Raw genomic sequence first — 15,491 nt, forward strand, 5'->3', positions numbered from 1 at the left:
TAATATAGGGCAAGGTGTTCTGTGGATCAGTTATATATAATAAAAGATCATCAGCATATAATGACGTTTTATGTTCCTTACCCCCTCTTACAAAAAATTTCAGCTGAGCCCCCCCCCCCAAACATTTGAAACATATTTTTGAAACATTTTAAACATATTTTTTAAACATTTTAAACGTTATTCTGAAACATTACATCTTTGTGCGTTTTCTTAACACAATTTAACAACTTTATCTAAGCATGTTTTAGCTTAACCTTTTTTAAATTCATTTGAACATCTTAATCTGTGTAAACTGCCAGTCGAATCAGATCTGCCTTTTCAGTCCAGAGATTCTACTATTCGGCGGGGTTTGTTTACCGGCGTTGCTATGGTGACCTAAATTATTATAAGCAACTAAAAACGATGCCTGTTTGAAACTAAAACTGTGATTCTGAAAAAAGTATAAATGCTATCAAAATTCCGTTTAGATAGAATTGAAGATACATGTGTGTAGATTTGCTTAATGGTTTGAACGATGGTAAACGGTTGAAAAAGGAATGCGTTACGATGTCTAGAAATAGGTGTATCAGAATGGGCTGACGTCTTCAATGAAAACAGCTGAAAACGAAGCGGTATGAAACTAAAACTGATTCTGAAGAAATTTTAAATGATATCGAAATTCTGTTTAGATATTATTAAAGATACAAGTGTGTAGATTTGTTAAATGGTTTGCACAAAGATAAACGGTTGAAAATTGATTTAGTTATGTTCAGTGCTTAATTTGTCAAGTGGGAGCTCCCGGAGCGCTGAGGACGAGTAGAAAAAAAGTGGCGGGGGGGGGGGGGGGGGCGGGGGCTCTGGTGGGCGCTTTCGAACAACCCACACTTATTTAGTCAACATCGCAAGAAATTAGCCTACTAAAGCCTCGTGAATGGGGATGTATCCCAGAAAAAATAGTAAACATATGTTAGGTTGGAGAGACACACAGCCACACGTTATAAAGTTTACCGTTGTTTACTAACAGTTGAGGAATAATGTCATGCACTCGCAGGTGCGTCATTGAGTCATTGTATTCTCAACACAACAAAATACACCAAGTCTTTGAAAATGGATCTCCGTCGCATCAAAAGATGAAAACAAATAGATAGGCTACCTCATAGATTATAGTAGGCCTAGTTAGAACAACAATCTGGCATGACAACTTGGCCACGTTAACAAATATACATATTATTAACCAGAACAATACCAGAATACCACAAAAACCATAATAATAATAAAGTTCATTTTGGCCTTCTTGCCCCTCTTCTCCGCAGCCACTTTCGCTAACTCCTCGCAGATTTATCACACATCACTCAACCGACTCGCGTCACTCCAAGTCCAACCTCTCTTGCTGCACATCTGAACAAAACACACACATGCACACAGTATTAGCCCCTTACACACACACACACACACACACACACACACACACACACACACACACACACACACACACACACACACACACACACACACTCCAGATCCAGCTGGCGGAGCGCACGTCAGAGCTTCCGGAGCGCGCTCCCCCTTGCTCCCCCTCAAATTAAGCACTGGTTATGTTACTTCTACAGTTGAAGTACGACTGATGATTTGAATCATCAACTTTCAGGTTTTTTTTCGTTTTTGTTTTTTTCTCACGTCGCGCCCCCCCTAAAGTACTCTGGCGCCCCCCAGGGGGGGCGCGCCCCACAGTTTGAAAACCACTGGTCTAAAGAGATTACTGCATCGGGCAAGTGTTGACCGTCTGCGGAATGTATGATGTTTAAAAGTCTACGAATATTAAAAAAAGAGAGGCGTTTTTTAATAAAAAACAGTTTGGTCAGGTGAAATAATCGAAGGGAGAATGATCTCTAGACGGTGAGCCAAGGCCTTAGCCAACAATTTATAATCCACATTCAGGAGCGAAATAGGGCGAAAAGACCCACAATTGAGGGGATCCTTATTCTTTTTCAGTAAAACCGAAATAGAGGCCTGACAAAGGGTTGGTGGAAGGTGGCCTTCGACAAAGGACTCCTCAAAAACTGATAGCAAGATTGGCAATTGATCTCCACATTTTTTCAAAAATTCTAACGTAAATCCGTCAGGGCCTGGAGCTTTTGCATTCTGCATACTGTAAAGGGCCGTCCTAATTTCCTCCTTAGACATAGGTTTTTCCAATTGCTCCTTTAATAATACATTAACTTGAGGTGGATTTAAGTTCTGAAAAAAGAGTTCAAGTTTAGAAGGGTCATATATCACCTCAGAAGTATAAAGAGATGAATAAAACCTCTTAAATTCATCATTCATTTCCTGCTCATCATTAGAAATTTGACCATCATGCTTTTGGATGTTTGTGATGAGAGTAGAGTTCATAGACTGTCTAACCTGTTGAGCCAGGAATTTGCCAGCCTTATCAGAATGTTCATATAACCTCGATCGAGACTGGAGGAGGAGCTGTTCTGTATGGCGGTTAGTTATTAGGTCAAATTCTGTCTGCAGAGTCAATCTGTCCTTTAAAAAATCACGCGTGGGAGCAATTTAGTTCTTATAATCCAATTGTTTAATTTGGTCGGAAAGGTCTTTAAGGCACAGTTTTCTCGACCTGGCTTCCCAGGAGGTGTAAGAGATAATCTCCCCTCTTAAAACAGCCTTTAGGGATTCCCAGAGGGTGGATTTACTAACATCTGACGTATCATTTATGGACAGGAAAATATCAATTTGCGTATTAATTTACTTAACAAATGATTCATCCCCAAGCAAAACATTACTAAAACGCCAAGGACGCCGAGCAGATTTCTTTGGAAAAGATATTTGTAAAACCACGGGCCCATGGTCAGAGATGACAATGCCCTCATATCTGCAGTCCTTAACCAAGGGCATTAGCTGGTTATCAATTAAAAAGTAATCAATGCAGGAGTAGGAGTTATGTACTGGGGAAAAAAATGAATAATGCTTAGAATTGGGATACAAGGAGCGCCAGGGTTCAGACATATTATACATTTGTAGAAAAGCATTAATCGTCCTAGCTGATTTTGATCTATTGTAGTTGGTGTTCGAGGAGCGATCCAGTATTGGGTCTAATACGCAGTTGAAATCACCCCCTAAAATAAGCCTGTGTGTATTTAAACAAGGTAATGAGGACAAGAATTTTTTCATAAACTGCACATCATCCCAATTTGGGGCATAAACATTGGCCAAGATTAAAGGTACATTATACAGGGTACCTGTGACCACAACAGATCTTCCCAGATGGTCTGCAGTAACCTTCTGCAAGATGAAAGGAGTATTTTAATAAGAATAGCAGCACCCCTAGATTTCACCTCAAAAATTGAATGATATAATTGCCCCACCCATCCTTTGCACAGTCTGTTATGGTGAGAGGACCTGAGATGAGTTTCTTGGAGAAAAGCAACATTAACATCCATACTTCTTAAATGGGACAATACCCTGTTACGCTTATTCATATGATTTAGGCCTCATATGAATGTTCCAACTAATGCAATTTACTGTAATATTGTCAGCCATTATTTCTTTGCCGCAAACAATCAACCATGCTCATCAGAGCATGGCTGATTGTTATGTTATTAGTAGGGTACTGAAGGATGTTACAGCATTTTGAAAATGACACTGCCACACACACATTCAAGCTAAAAGAGTAAAGAAGTGTACAAACATAAAACACACCCTCCCAGCCCAAAAAACAAATTACCCCTCCCCAAACGAGAGGTAAAAAACCCTGGGAAAACTTGGTAATTTTCCGTTTTGCTGCCATAGGCAGTTAACAACCATAGAAACACTGCTCCTTTCACATACGTTTTTGTAGTCACAACTTATGAAATAAAATATAATACCCACCACTGACAATGTTCAAATGCAATAAAAGAGAGAAGCGGCCATAACAGGGAAAAACAAAAATAAAAACATTAGCAAGATAAGTAAGCGAATAAACCGGTACATTTTTCTGGCCCTTCTGAAACGTGGGTATAGTTCTTTATCGGCAACATGTTCAAATTGAGTAAGGAAAACAATAACATGCTGATACCTTACTTTGGTGAAGATGTGCGTCAACCAAACTGGTAGGTAGATGCCGACTGTCCTCTACTGGTGATAACAAATAATAGTCTCTCCATTCACGGTCCATAATAAAGTCTCCTTTCTTCCTTCCATCTCCATAAGAAAATAAATAAACCGGGAGGGAAAAACTAAAAGTATGAACATTAGGTAGGTTATAGTCCAGTATGAGGGATCAGCACACAGCGCAGGGAACCGCAGCGTCTATCTTCGTTTGTTTACGTCTCCAAAGAGAGACGAGTGCGTTTGGCAAGGAAGGTTTCCACATCCGCGGGTGCCTTAAAGGAATGTGAAACTCCGTCGTGGACAAGACGTAGCTCCGCTGGATGGTAGAGACCGTATGTGATGCCCGCCTCTCTGAGTTTGGCCTTGACTGGGGTAATCGCCGCTTTGCGGCAGCTAAGCTCGGCGCTCATGTCTGGGAATATATGCACCCTTGCCCCTCTGAATTTGAGCTCACCCTTGTTCCTGGATACTTGGAGAATCTTTTCCTTATCCGAGTAGTAGTGCAGCAAAGGCAAAAAACGAAGCCATGAATGCAGTGGGCTTTCCATTTTCAACACCCTCGGGTATTCCAATAATCCTCAGATTTTGACGGCGGCTTCTGTTCTCCAAGTCATCATTCCGGTCTTTCAGTTTCCCCACCTCTTGTTTGAGATCCAATATGGTTTTATCCAGCCCTACAATGCTAGAATCATGCCGGTTGAGCGCGCCCTCGATATCCCGTATAGTGGTGGCCGTCTGGGTCTGGGCTGAGCGCAGAGATGACATCTCGGCTCGGAATTCCGTTTTTAGAGAGGCGATATCAGCTTTGGTGTCCTGCCGAAGGCCTGCTATGTCTTCTTTAATTTCAGCGTGGAGACTAGCCATCTCCTTCTTGATTATATCCCCCAGTTGTTGACGAGAAATGCCCATCTCTGCTTTTATCAGCTCTAGAAGAGCGCTCTCCGTTGGCTGCTCTGCTGGTGGGGTTGATGGTCGGGTGGCAGCCGCGGTAGCGCTAGCATTAGCATCGGCCATGAGCGTTTGTCTGAGTGCAGGGCTAGCTAAACTTTGAATTGCGGCTTTGGGTGCTTTTTTCTGACTTTTAGTCGCCATTTTGCTTACAAATAGTTTTCCAGTATGAAAAATTGCCGCGTTGTGCAGCCGAAATAATAAAATGTTGTGGCTAATAATGTATATCAATATAAAATATGGAGCGCGTTGGACTTGCGACTACTCCATTTTAGGTCCAAACCGGAAGCCGTGTGATGTATTTTTAAATAGATTTCCATCATATGAGCATCTGATGGCATTCTGGAAAGTATTAACTGTAACATTTTACATTTGCAGGTTGTGCTGAAAGATTCCATGCTTGTTAAAATGACGCACCACAGTTGCTCGTGTGTGGCTGGAACAGCATTGTGCAACCACTGTGTTGCTCTGCTGTTTCAGTCAGCACATTATTCACAGCTGAAGGTGCCAGTGGTACCCCCTTTTCTAAGCTGTACTGAGGGAGAACAACAGTGGCACAAGCCCAGAACTTTGGCAAGTCAATAAAAAAAGCATATGGACTTGTGTGTCTATATATAAATGTGTGTACACTAGAGATGCGCGGATGGGCTATTATTTCATCCGCAACTGCATCACAAAACGCTTGATCCGCCCGCCATCCATCCGCAACATTTTTTTTGACCAATTTTCAAAACCGCACCCGCCCGCCATCCGCCTGTTGTTTTTAGGTATATGCGCTGCTGACGCGAGGCTAGAAAGTTCTTGCCTGTTCTTGAAAGGAGACTGATCCAATGCCGCAAAGATATTTAAAGGATAAAGTCCCTAGTATGAAAGCCTATTGGCTATGTTGTAGCCTATCCCCAGAATATTATCAGTGAAGTGACGTCTGTCTCCGATCGATGCACAGGGAGAAACTTTAAAATAGCCAAGCACATCGGCAAACCTGACCTTACCATAGGCTAGTAGGCCTACACTTTTTTATCATTGTAATAAAACGCAATTTGGTACACCATTTTAATATGGTAATATAGCCTACTGTGTTGTTTTTTTTGCAAAATGAAAGATAGCCTTTTAAGGAAACGCCGACTCGAGCCTATTAATTCCGAAATTTCACCGCATTGAAGGCTATATAGGCTACTGTAACAAGCCCAACACTTGCCTGCTTGCCTTGCAAATCAAAGTTTTCCGACTATTTTTCTTACCTTCTTTCTTAGGTGTTGATGTTACTGAGCTAGAAGTTTAACTTGTTCTGCACATCTCGCGCTGCCAATGCCTGATGTCACTTCTGAGTCAAATCACTCCATCATCTCTTTGAAATTCCATATTCCACGAGTGGTAGGCTACAATGACTGGCTGTTTTAAAATATAACTTATACGAAACAAAATAACCCAGGCAGTTTCATCTACGAGACGTTAAAGCTTCTTCCAATACTGACAGCTGTCTCATAACTTGCAGGTTTGTGGAGACGCGACATGGGACGGATCGTCACTTAATTTAAACTTTTTTGCTTCCGTTAGTGTGTAACGGAAGCCTGCACTGGTGTCATCTGGATTCACCACTTCATAAAAATTGTTCCAGACAGCACTTTTCCGACCTTCTCTTTACTTTGTTTTTAGTTCTCCCTTTTTTATCTTTTCCCTAACTACCTTCGCCTGCGCTGCCATCTTCTCAGATAAAAAAAGAAATCCATGGTTGTTGGGCTGGTGAGGGCTTTTATGTTAATTGAAGGGTGATGAGAGTTTAGGGTGTGTGTGAATTCCTGGAATTCGGCCTGAGTGTGGGTCCAAATACCCCAGATGTCATCTAAGTAGCGGTACTAGTGGGTGGGTAGTTTAGTACATTTTGGTAGGATAGTCTCTTCCCAAGTGGCCATGTATATGTTGGCATAAGCTGGGGCAAAACGTTTGCCCATTGCTGTGCCCTTGACTTGTAGGTAGTACTTTTTGTTAAATTCAAAATCGTTCTTCGTCAAGCTGATGTCGAGCAATTGGAGGATGGCCTGATCTGGTCGTGATGGGTCTGGGTGTTTGTCCATTAGTGTTTTAACGGCCTTTAGTCCCATATTGGAATCGATGTTTGTGTAAAGACTTTCCACATCCATAGAGAAAATGAGGGAGGGCTCATGTGTAGAAATTGATTTAACTTTGCTGATGAAATCATAAGTGTCTTTGAGGTAGCTGTTGTGGAGGGTAGATAGGGGGTTGAGGTAGTAGTCCAGGAATTCTGCTATTTGATAGCTTTCGCTAGCACAGTCCGATATAATCGGTCTACCTGGGGGGAATCCAAAGGGGATTGGCCAGGTTTCTGGGGCTTTGTGGATTTTTGGGAGGAGATAAAATAGTCTTTTTCGCGGTGTGTCGTCTCCGAGCAGGTATCTTTTTTGTTTTTTTGTTATGGTCTTGTTTCGGGCCATTGCCTCTAAGATCTCATGTATTTGGGTGGCCGTTTCCATGTATATGGGGGCATCCAAAGGTTTGTAGTGGTCGCTATTACGTAATTGTCGTAAAGCCTCTTCCGTGTATTTGAATCTGTCCATTATCACTACTGAACTGCCTTTATCGGCTGGTTTAATCACGATGGAGGTGTTCTGCTGTAGCTCCGTTAGAGCTTGTTTTTCTTCTTTCGATAAATTCTCTTTTTCTAGCTTTGGTTGTATGTCACGCAGAATGCGGTGGTCTTCTTGGAACAGGGTCAGTAGTTTTTCCGGCAGGGCCGAAGAATTTGGTTCCCAGGTGGATTTGGAGTGAAAAGGGGGCGATTCTCCGGGCTCTGAATCTTCAAAGTAGGATTGTAGTTTGAGCCTGCGGTGGTAACTGGAAAGATGTGCCATGAGAGATTGTCTCTGGTCTTTAACGGGTGGAGTAGGGATAAAAGAAAGGCCCTTTTGAAGTAGTTTAATGTGTCGGTGTTGAGGTATGAAAGTGTTGGATAGGTTTATGATTGATTTGTCCTGTGTTAGGGGGGGTCCAATCGGTGTTGGGTCAACACCAACAGGTGTTGGGTCCCTTAGTCCAAAAAAGACCGCCAGTGTTGCCACATTTTGTTAGCCGTCGGTGCAGACCAATGGATGTTGTCCGCAACTGTGTGGAACTGGCTCCGGTTAAGTCTGGGGATATGGTGGGGGATCAGTTTGATCAAGTTGTTCAGTCTGCTTAGATTAAGTCTGTGTATGGAATCCAGTTCATCGGAAATGTTGATGACTGGTATATGTATAGTTGCATTTGGGAAGGTTGCTTTGGCAACCTGGGTTAGTTTTTTAAGGGAATTGTCTAAGAGGGAAGGGTTACCTCGGTGTTTGTCATTTATGCCAAATGACAGGATTACTTTTTCTACTTCCCCTGTCGTTGGGGTGTTGTGTTTCAGAAGGTGTGTGGCATGTGAGATATTAGCCCCTGGGAAACAATCAACTTGGACCCATTCATCAAGGATTGTGGGCAATCGTGCCATATTGGAGTCTCCCAAAACCAGGAATTTCCTGGTTGGTGCAAGTTTCCAATTGGTATGTTTGTCGCCCCTATGGACATGGTAGGTATATTGGTCCAGTGGGGGGGAGGGAGGTAGGTCAAAGGCCGATGAGGGGAGAAGCATGGAGTTGCCCGGTTGTATGTTATCGGTAGTTGTGGGGAGCTGTAGCAAAGGTATTTGTTGAAGGGGACGTTCTGTTGTAGTTGGGGTGGCCTTTGGCCTAGAAAGGTTTAGGGGGGCGAAGACTGGGGAAAGTAGGGGATTGTTGGGATTGGTGGATCTTATTGGTCTGCCCTGTGGGTCAGGTTGGTCCATTGTGCAGGGGGGTGGGTGATAGTCATTTGTCTTTTGTCGTTTATGGGGGGGTGGGGATGGTTCCGTTCTCAGAAAATGGAACGTGTTCCATTTTTGGAGGTCCTCCATCGTAGATTCGAAGAGAGATTCCTCAACATATGGGAAAGCTTTCTTTATCCAGTTTGACATATGAGCTGTGAGAAACCCAATACAACAAGAGCACAGACAAGGCATTTATCGTTTTTGTAAAAATGATGGCTGTTGAGGATAAACACATACAAAGAGTTTGCATTGCAGAGTTTGCAGATATTGCATTGTGGTTATAAATTGAAGTCAAGTGTAGACAAGTTTTTGCAGTAAGTGATATGACCATACATAGTGTTGCACTGACTACTAGTACACAAGGAACCATGTGATTTTACTGTATAGTTTGAGAAAATGTCCTTTTAAAACATCACATGCATATTTTGTCTGTTAGAAATGCATTATTTTAATACTTTGAAGTGAAGTACATCAATATTTCCACATAAGTTCTGGCACTGACTGGTATGACCATAGTATGTGTTGCACTGACTAGTGGTACACAAGGAACCATGTGATTTTACTGTATAGTTTTGGTGAAAATGCCACTGAAAAGCTTATGTATATTTTGGCCAATGCAAATTGCATTATGTCAGGACTTTGAAGTGAGCTATAGACGAAATAATAGATAAGTTCCGGCACTGACTCGTATGGCTATACTAACTGTTGTCCCGACTAACATGTACACACACGACCATGTAATTTAACTGTACAGATTTTGAGAAAATCTCCTTTGAAAACCTCACATATGCATATTGCAAATTGCATCTGCACAGCACACAGCCATTCTTTTGAAATTGCATTATGTTAGCACTTTGAAGTAAGCTATAGAGAAAATAATAGATAAGTTCCGGCACGGACTGATATGACTACATTAACCGTTCTGCTGACTACTTGTACAAACGGAACCATGCGAGTTTACTGTATAGATTTTGAGAAAATGTCCTTGAAAACCTCACATGCATATTTTGGCCTTTGCAAATTGCATTATGTTAGCATCTCATAGTGAGCTATAGACAAAAATATACATAAGTTCCGGGACTGAATAATATGACTATACTAACTGTTGTCCCGACTACTTGCGCACAAGGAACCACATGATTTCACTGAATAGTTTCGGAGAAAATTTCCTTTGAACACGTGCATGCTTGGTTCTTTGAAAACCCTTTTTTGTTGTGGACGTTTTCACGCCGATCTGGTAGCGTTTGCAGCGATCCACACAAACACACAACCACAGGCGAAGGCTTTATTTTGAGAACGTTGCGAGATACCACACAAAGGCTGTTTAGAGTAGAGGCGCACGACGATTTTGTGTGACGGCTGGCTTAACCGCGGATGGACGAATGACGGCTCACTTGACCGCAGTAAGGGGAGCAGGACCCAACTGAAAGCTGCAATAACTACTCCAGCCACAGATGGCAGCACCTTTAAACAGGTGAGGAAGCCGAAGCTAATACGTCACATAGGCCACGCCTACTCTATATTAAAGCAGGGCCTGGAGCCAACGAGGGCAGAAACATCCGGCAGTCCAGACTTGCGAGTTAGATACAGAGGCCTGCTGTTTGTCGCTCACACACGTGTTCGATGCAATTCCCCTCCTTTTGCTTCATAGTTACCATACCGAAATACTTTGACAAATAAAGTGAGTTAAAAGCGATCCGGATTGGACTACTTTCTTCAAGAACGCGGCAATTATAAAAAGACGAAAAAAGGTCCTTGGAGCAAAAGAGAGGCTTGTGGAACTAAAGACTGAATATCATAGTCTAAAGATTGATAAACGAAAGAAAACATACAATTTATATTATCAACTACACAAATGTGTGTTGACTAATTTTTTGCCAAGGTGTCTGCCTAAAGTGTGTATTCACAAAGTGATCCCTAAATGCCAGTCCCCTCTGTTCCACACGGCAAAATTCAGCAGGTCATCGCCATTATCATCATCGGGGTCATCGTCATTTTCATCCCCATCATCCTCCGCTTACAAAGGTTCTCGCCTGAGGCATATTTTGATGCGCAGGTCATGAAAACATTTCGTGTGTTTTGGTGTGTTCTAACATACATGGAGGTAAACAGTAAACAATAATAAATATGGATTCAACAAATAATAGGCGACAAAGGGCCAATATTATGTTTTTTACGCATAGGCCTAAGCTTAAAGGGATACTTCACCCATTTAGAACCGGCGTTCTATCATTATAAAATCATTATTGTAATATAAATAAATATCTATAAATAAATATCAGTCTAAACCAGTCTCCCCTTGGCCCATTTTTCTCATCTAATTTTCTCCCGAAATGACGTCAATTGACGCGTTAGACGTCATTTCGGGAAAAACCTCTTGTCCTGCTAGAAGGGCAGAGGACTTTTTTCCACCAATAAGGAATGAGAGGGGGCAGGAGCTCGCGTACTGAGGGGGAATGAGGGGTTGTTTTGATGGGGAGGGAAGTTTTGCTCGGACAAGCATGTCCCGTAAGTTGGTGTTTCGTTTGTAGGCCGAGATGATTTCCAGGTTTTGTGTGAGGGACGTATCAGCCATGATAGTCTCAAAGTGCTTTCTGGCGCATCTCATAGCCTGTGTCGTGTAAGGGGAGTAAATAGCAACAAAGGGGACGATGCGTTTGTCTTTGTGGAGGTGTTTGTGTCATGGGTGTTTTTCTTTACCGTGCGTAAAAGGGATCTCGGGTACCCTCTCTTTTTTAATGCTCGGAAAAGGGTTATTGTGGCGGAGGTGTTATCTGCAGGCCTGGAGCATATACGGCTGTAGCGGATCAGTTGTGATTTTACAATGCCACTGAAGGTGTGTTTGGGGTGGAAACTCAAATAGTGGAGTAGGGCATGCGAGTCCGTTGGTTTAAAGAAGACTTTGGTGTCTAATTTGCCCGTGGTGTTAATCTCTGGGCCTTTGAAGGTTGTTACATCTAAGAAATCCATGGAAATCTTTTTTATCTTTTCCCTAACTACCTTCGCCTGCGCTGCCATCTTCTCAGATAAACGCTGTATGCATACATGGAACTAGGCCAATTTACTGCCTGATGAGAGTTGGATTATTTAAAAATGTGCTTGGAAGTAGGTAACGACATTTAACAATGTGTATATATTTTTGAATTTCGTTGGTTAAACCGCCAACCGCCCGAATTTAATTAAAATATAATTTTTTGTCACGTCACCCGCCCGATCCGCGGTTTAACCGCGGAGTCCGCGGTTGCAACCGCCAACCGCGCATCTCTAGTGTACACACACACACACACTTGTTGCAGGTTTTTTTCTAAACATAATCCTGCATAATCAATTAGGGTGTAAAGCCAGGCCCTGTGGACAAGATGGCTGTGCTATCGGCAAAACCTAAATGTAGAACCACAACAACAGAGGGTGTAGGGTATAAGCTGAGAATTGTATAATGATTTCATAAGCTACATGAATGTTTGAATGAAAACTATATGCCGTATTGGTCCGAATATAAGACGACCCTGATTATAAGACGACCCCCCGTTTTTCAGCACAAACATTTAGAAAAAAAGATTTGCAGACCAGATTTGCAGAACAAAGAACAGTGAATTAAACACTTGTTATATTAATGACAATAATAATAATGCCAGTAAAGGCCACGGCACTTTCAAGGCAAAATATGTACAGTATGATTAAAAATTAATATCAAGCAATAATCAAGCAACATTGGGAACATTTTTAACTAACATAGAAAAATACAGGCCACATATTTAACTAAACTTAACTAAAATTCGCCAAACTTCTCCTCCGATCTCTCTCTATCGCTCACACACGTCCTCTGCCCCGCTGTGTTTGCTCTCGCTGTCATCGCTCCCCAGCTGCTCCGCTTCTGACGTATTCAAAAACTCTCCGGTCAACCTCACTGAAACGGCCACTTTGAGGACCACGGTAGGATTTGCGCTGACTGTTGACGTCTTTGAGACGTTATTTTGGTGCTCGCCATCTTCTTACGTTACACTCCGTGACCCCAAACTTCTTGGCAGCTTGGCAGTTGTTACTTGACTCTGCCTTATTGACAACCATTATTTTAAAATTGGCATCATAGCTCCTCCGCTGTTGTTGATTGACCTGACCCACTTTTGAGCCACTTGTCTCTAATGGTCTTTAAACACCGGTAACGGTCTGGTTGTTAAGGACGCTGGACTACTTCTTCCCGGAACCAATTTCTGGCGCAACCTGCGGCCGCGAATGTGTATTGACATTTAAAGGGAGAGGCGAAGAAGAGAAACTGCGCTCTGAATACTAGACCCCGAATATAAGACGACCCAACTTTTTCAGACCTATTTCGAGGGGAAAAAAGGCTGTCTTATATTCGGACCAATACGGTACACCCTGATATAAAGCAAGTTGTATTATCCACACAGGAGCACACTCTACAAAGCCCTCCATGGGGACCTTCCTGATCTCTCTGTCCTCCGGGTGACAGAGGCCTATAGGGATTTTGGTGCAGCTGAAGCACCAATGATTTGCAGCATGGGCATCAGCAGTGACATTTCACTGGTTGACTCTGCCCTTGGCAAGGTCCAAGTTGGTAGTCCCCAGTCTTACCAGCAGCCAGCAACAGCAAGCAATGACCTCTCCTTCCATGTTGCTCCACCACGTCCATCTCTGCCTCTGTTTGGGTACCAACTGCAGCCATCCTCTTGCATGTTAGTGTGTACAGCACCAGAACAGCTACATTTAAAGAGTTTGGAGGTCACCTGGGATATGGCCCACAAGTTTGAGTGTGCAACCAGAGAGCAAAGTACATGCAGTGTTTGGCTCAGCTAAGGAGGCCTAGGCTGACTGCATCAAATTTCCGAGAGATATGCCATGTCAGAGGTAGCTCTGAAGGGGGATTAGCTGACCGAATATTACGAGGTACCCGTCAGACAGCAGCCATGAAAAGGGGGCTCGAATTGGAGGCAGATGCTATCTGGGAATATTGCCAAATGAAGAGGGTCAACCACTACCCCTGTGGTTTTGTAATCCACCCAGACACCCCTTGGCTTGGGGCATCTCCAGATGGCTTGGTGTATGACCCTTCAGAGCCATGTCCCTTTGGTCTGATAGAAATGAAGTGCCCAAATGTTAAAAGTTATGTTGACTGCCCTTACCTCAAAATGACATCAGGCAAATTATCATTGAAGAAAACACATGCGTATTACTGGCAAGTGCAGGGACAAATGCTAATAACTGGCATGAATTGGTGTGATTTTGTCATTTCAACAGAAGAAGACATGCTAATTGAGAGAGTATTTAGAGATAGTGAAGTACTGGAGGTGATGAGAGAGAGAGTAGACAGGTTTTATTTCCATGTTTACTTACAGAAATGTCTGTAATGTTGACAAACAAGGTTTTGTAAATACACATTAATTGATTATACGTACTTCACTGTTTGGTTGTTCATTTTTTGGTTTTGGGTAGGGGGGACGTATCGCTTTAACACCTAGACTTGGGCATAATAGCATGTTCCAATATTGAGATGATATTCCAGTCCAATATTGTTTGGTATGTAAATATATTAAAGGTGTATGAAGTGAATATGTTAATAAATATAGTGTAACTTAGTAGAAAGATAGCACTTTGGCCAAAGACCAAAATAGAGTTTAAAACTATACAATTAATGAAAACTAGTATGCCGACACCTGGCGACACCGGAAGTTCGCTTCTAGAGTTGTGCACAGAGCCTATTGAGTGTTTTTAACAAAGTTCAAGATAGTCGTAAATAATAGGTTGTTGAGGCAAATTTGTTCATCATTAGGATATGCATGTGTGAACAAAGTTTCATGACTCTAAGTTAAAGCGGAGATATGTTTGTTCAAAGTTTGCATTTTTGGACAGTTGCTATAGTGCGACCTTTGGGCCAATCAGTTAAATATTAAGTCAGTAAGTAAAGTAAATGTTAATCTTGAGTCAGCCTCTAAATCTGTAGTAAGTTTCATAAAAAGCGTGGGAGCGGTTTAGGCTGTGTAAGTCAAATGTGGCGCTATAATAATAATAATAATAAAACCAACAATTACAATTGGTTACCTTCGCACTTTGTGCTTGGCACTAATAAATCTCTTCACGGGCGCAGCCATTTTTGTTGAGGACATCATCACTGCCCTCGGTCTACTCCCAGAATTCCGAGAGATTAAGACAAAAAGGGATCGTGCCTCTGAGAAATGCCGCAAGAAAGCTGGGAAATTTCCCGACTTCCGACTCGGAAGAATGGAGGAATCTGGAACACACCATTAGGCGAGGAGGTGCAGCATTGTGTATGATTAAAAACATTCAGCCATCATTAGCATGCACAATTCGAATTACCAAATTATGGAGATTATGTTATCCAGGATTTTGCAGTGTTGATATTGGCGTGTTTTTTTATCATGAATTCTAAGAGCGTTTTTATATAATGATTCGAGCGGCAAGTGGTCTCAAGGTTGTTTTACCTGCTTGAGACCAACTTATCATATAGTAGGAAAATATGTGGAAATATACGGAAAATATGGAACTAAGAAAAGTACTAAAACACAAAGAGTAGGCTGCAATGTTTTGCAGAATATGTCATGCCGTCCACTTCTGCCATGTAGTGGGGCCAGTCTCTCATCATCTATTCATC

The 15,491-nt window shown here is 42.3% G+C and overlaps 1 long non-coding RNA gene across 1 annotated transcript in view; it reads right to left on the minus strand.

The window, feature by feature from the left end:
• Positions 1-15,491, minus strand: part of LOC132463595 (uncharacterized) — an 88,511-nt gene that overhangs the window by 32,251 nt on the left and 40,769 nt on the right. The window lies entirely within an intron of this gene.

The sequence above is a fragment of the Gadus macrocephalus genome, chromosome 8 (assembly GCF_031168955.1).
Source record: "Gadus macrocephalus chromosome 8, ASM3116895v1".
NCBI lineage: Eukaryota > Metazoa > Chordata > Actinopteri > Gadiformes > Gadidae > Gadus > Gadus macrocephalus.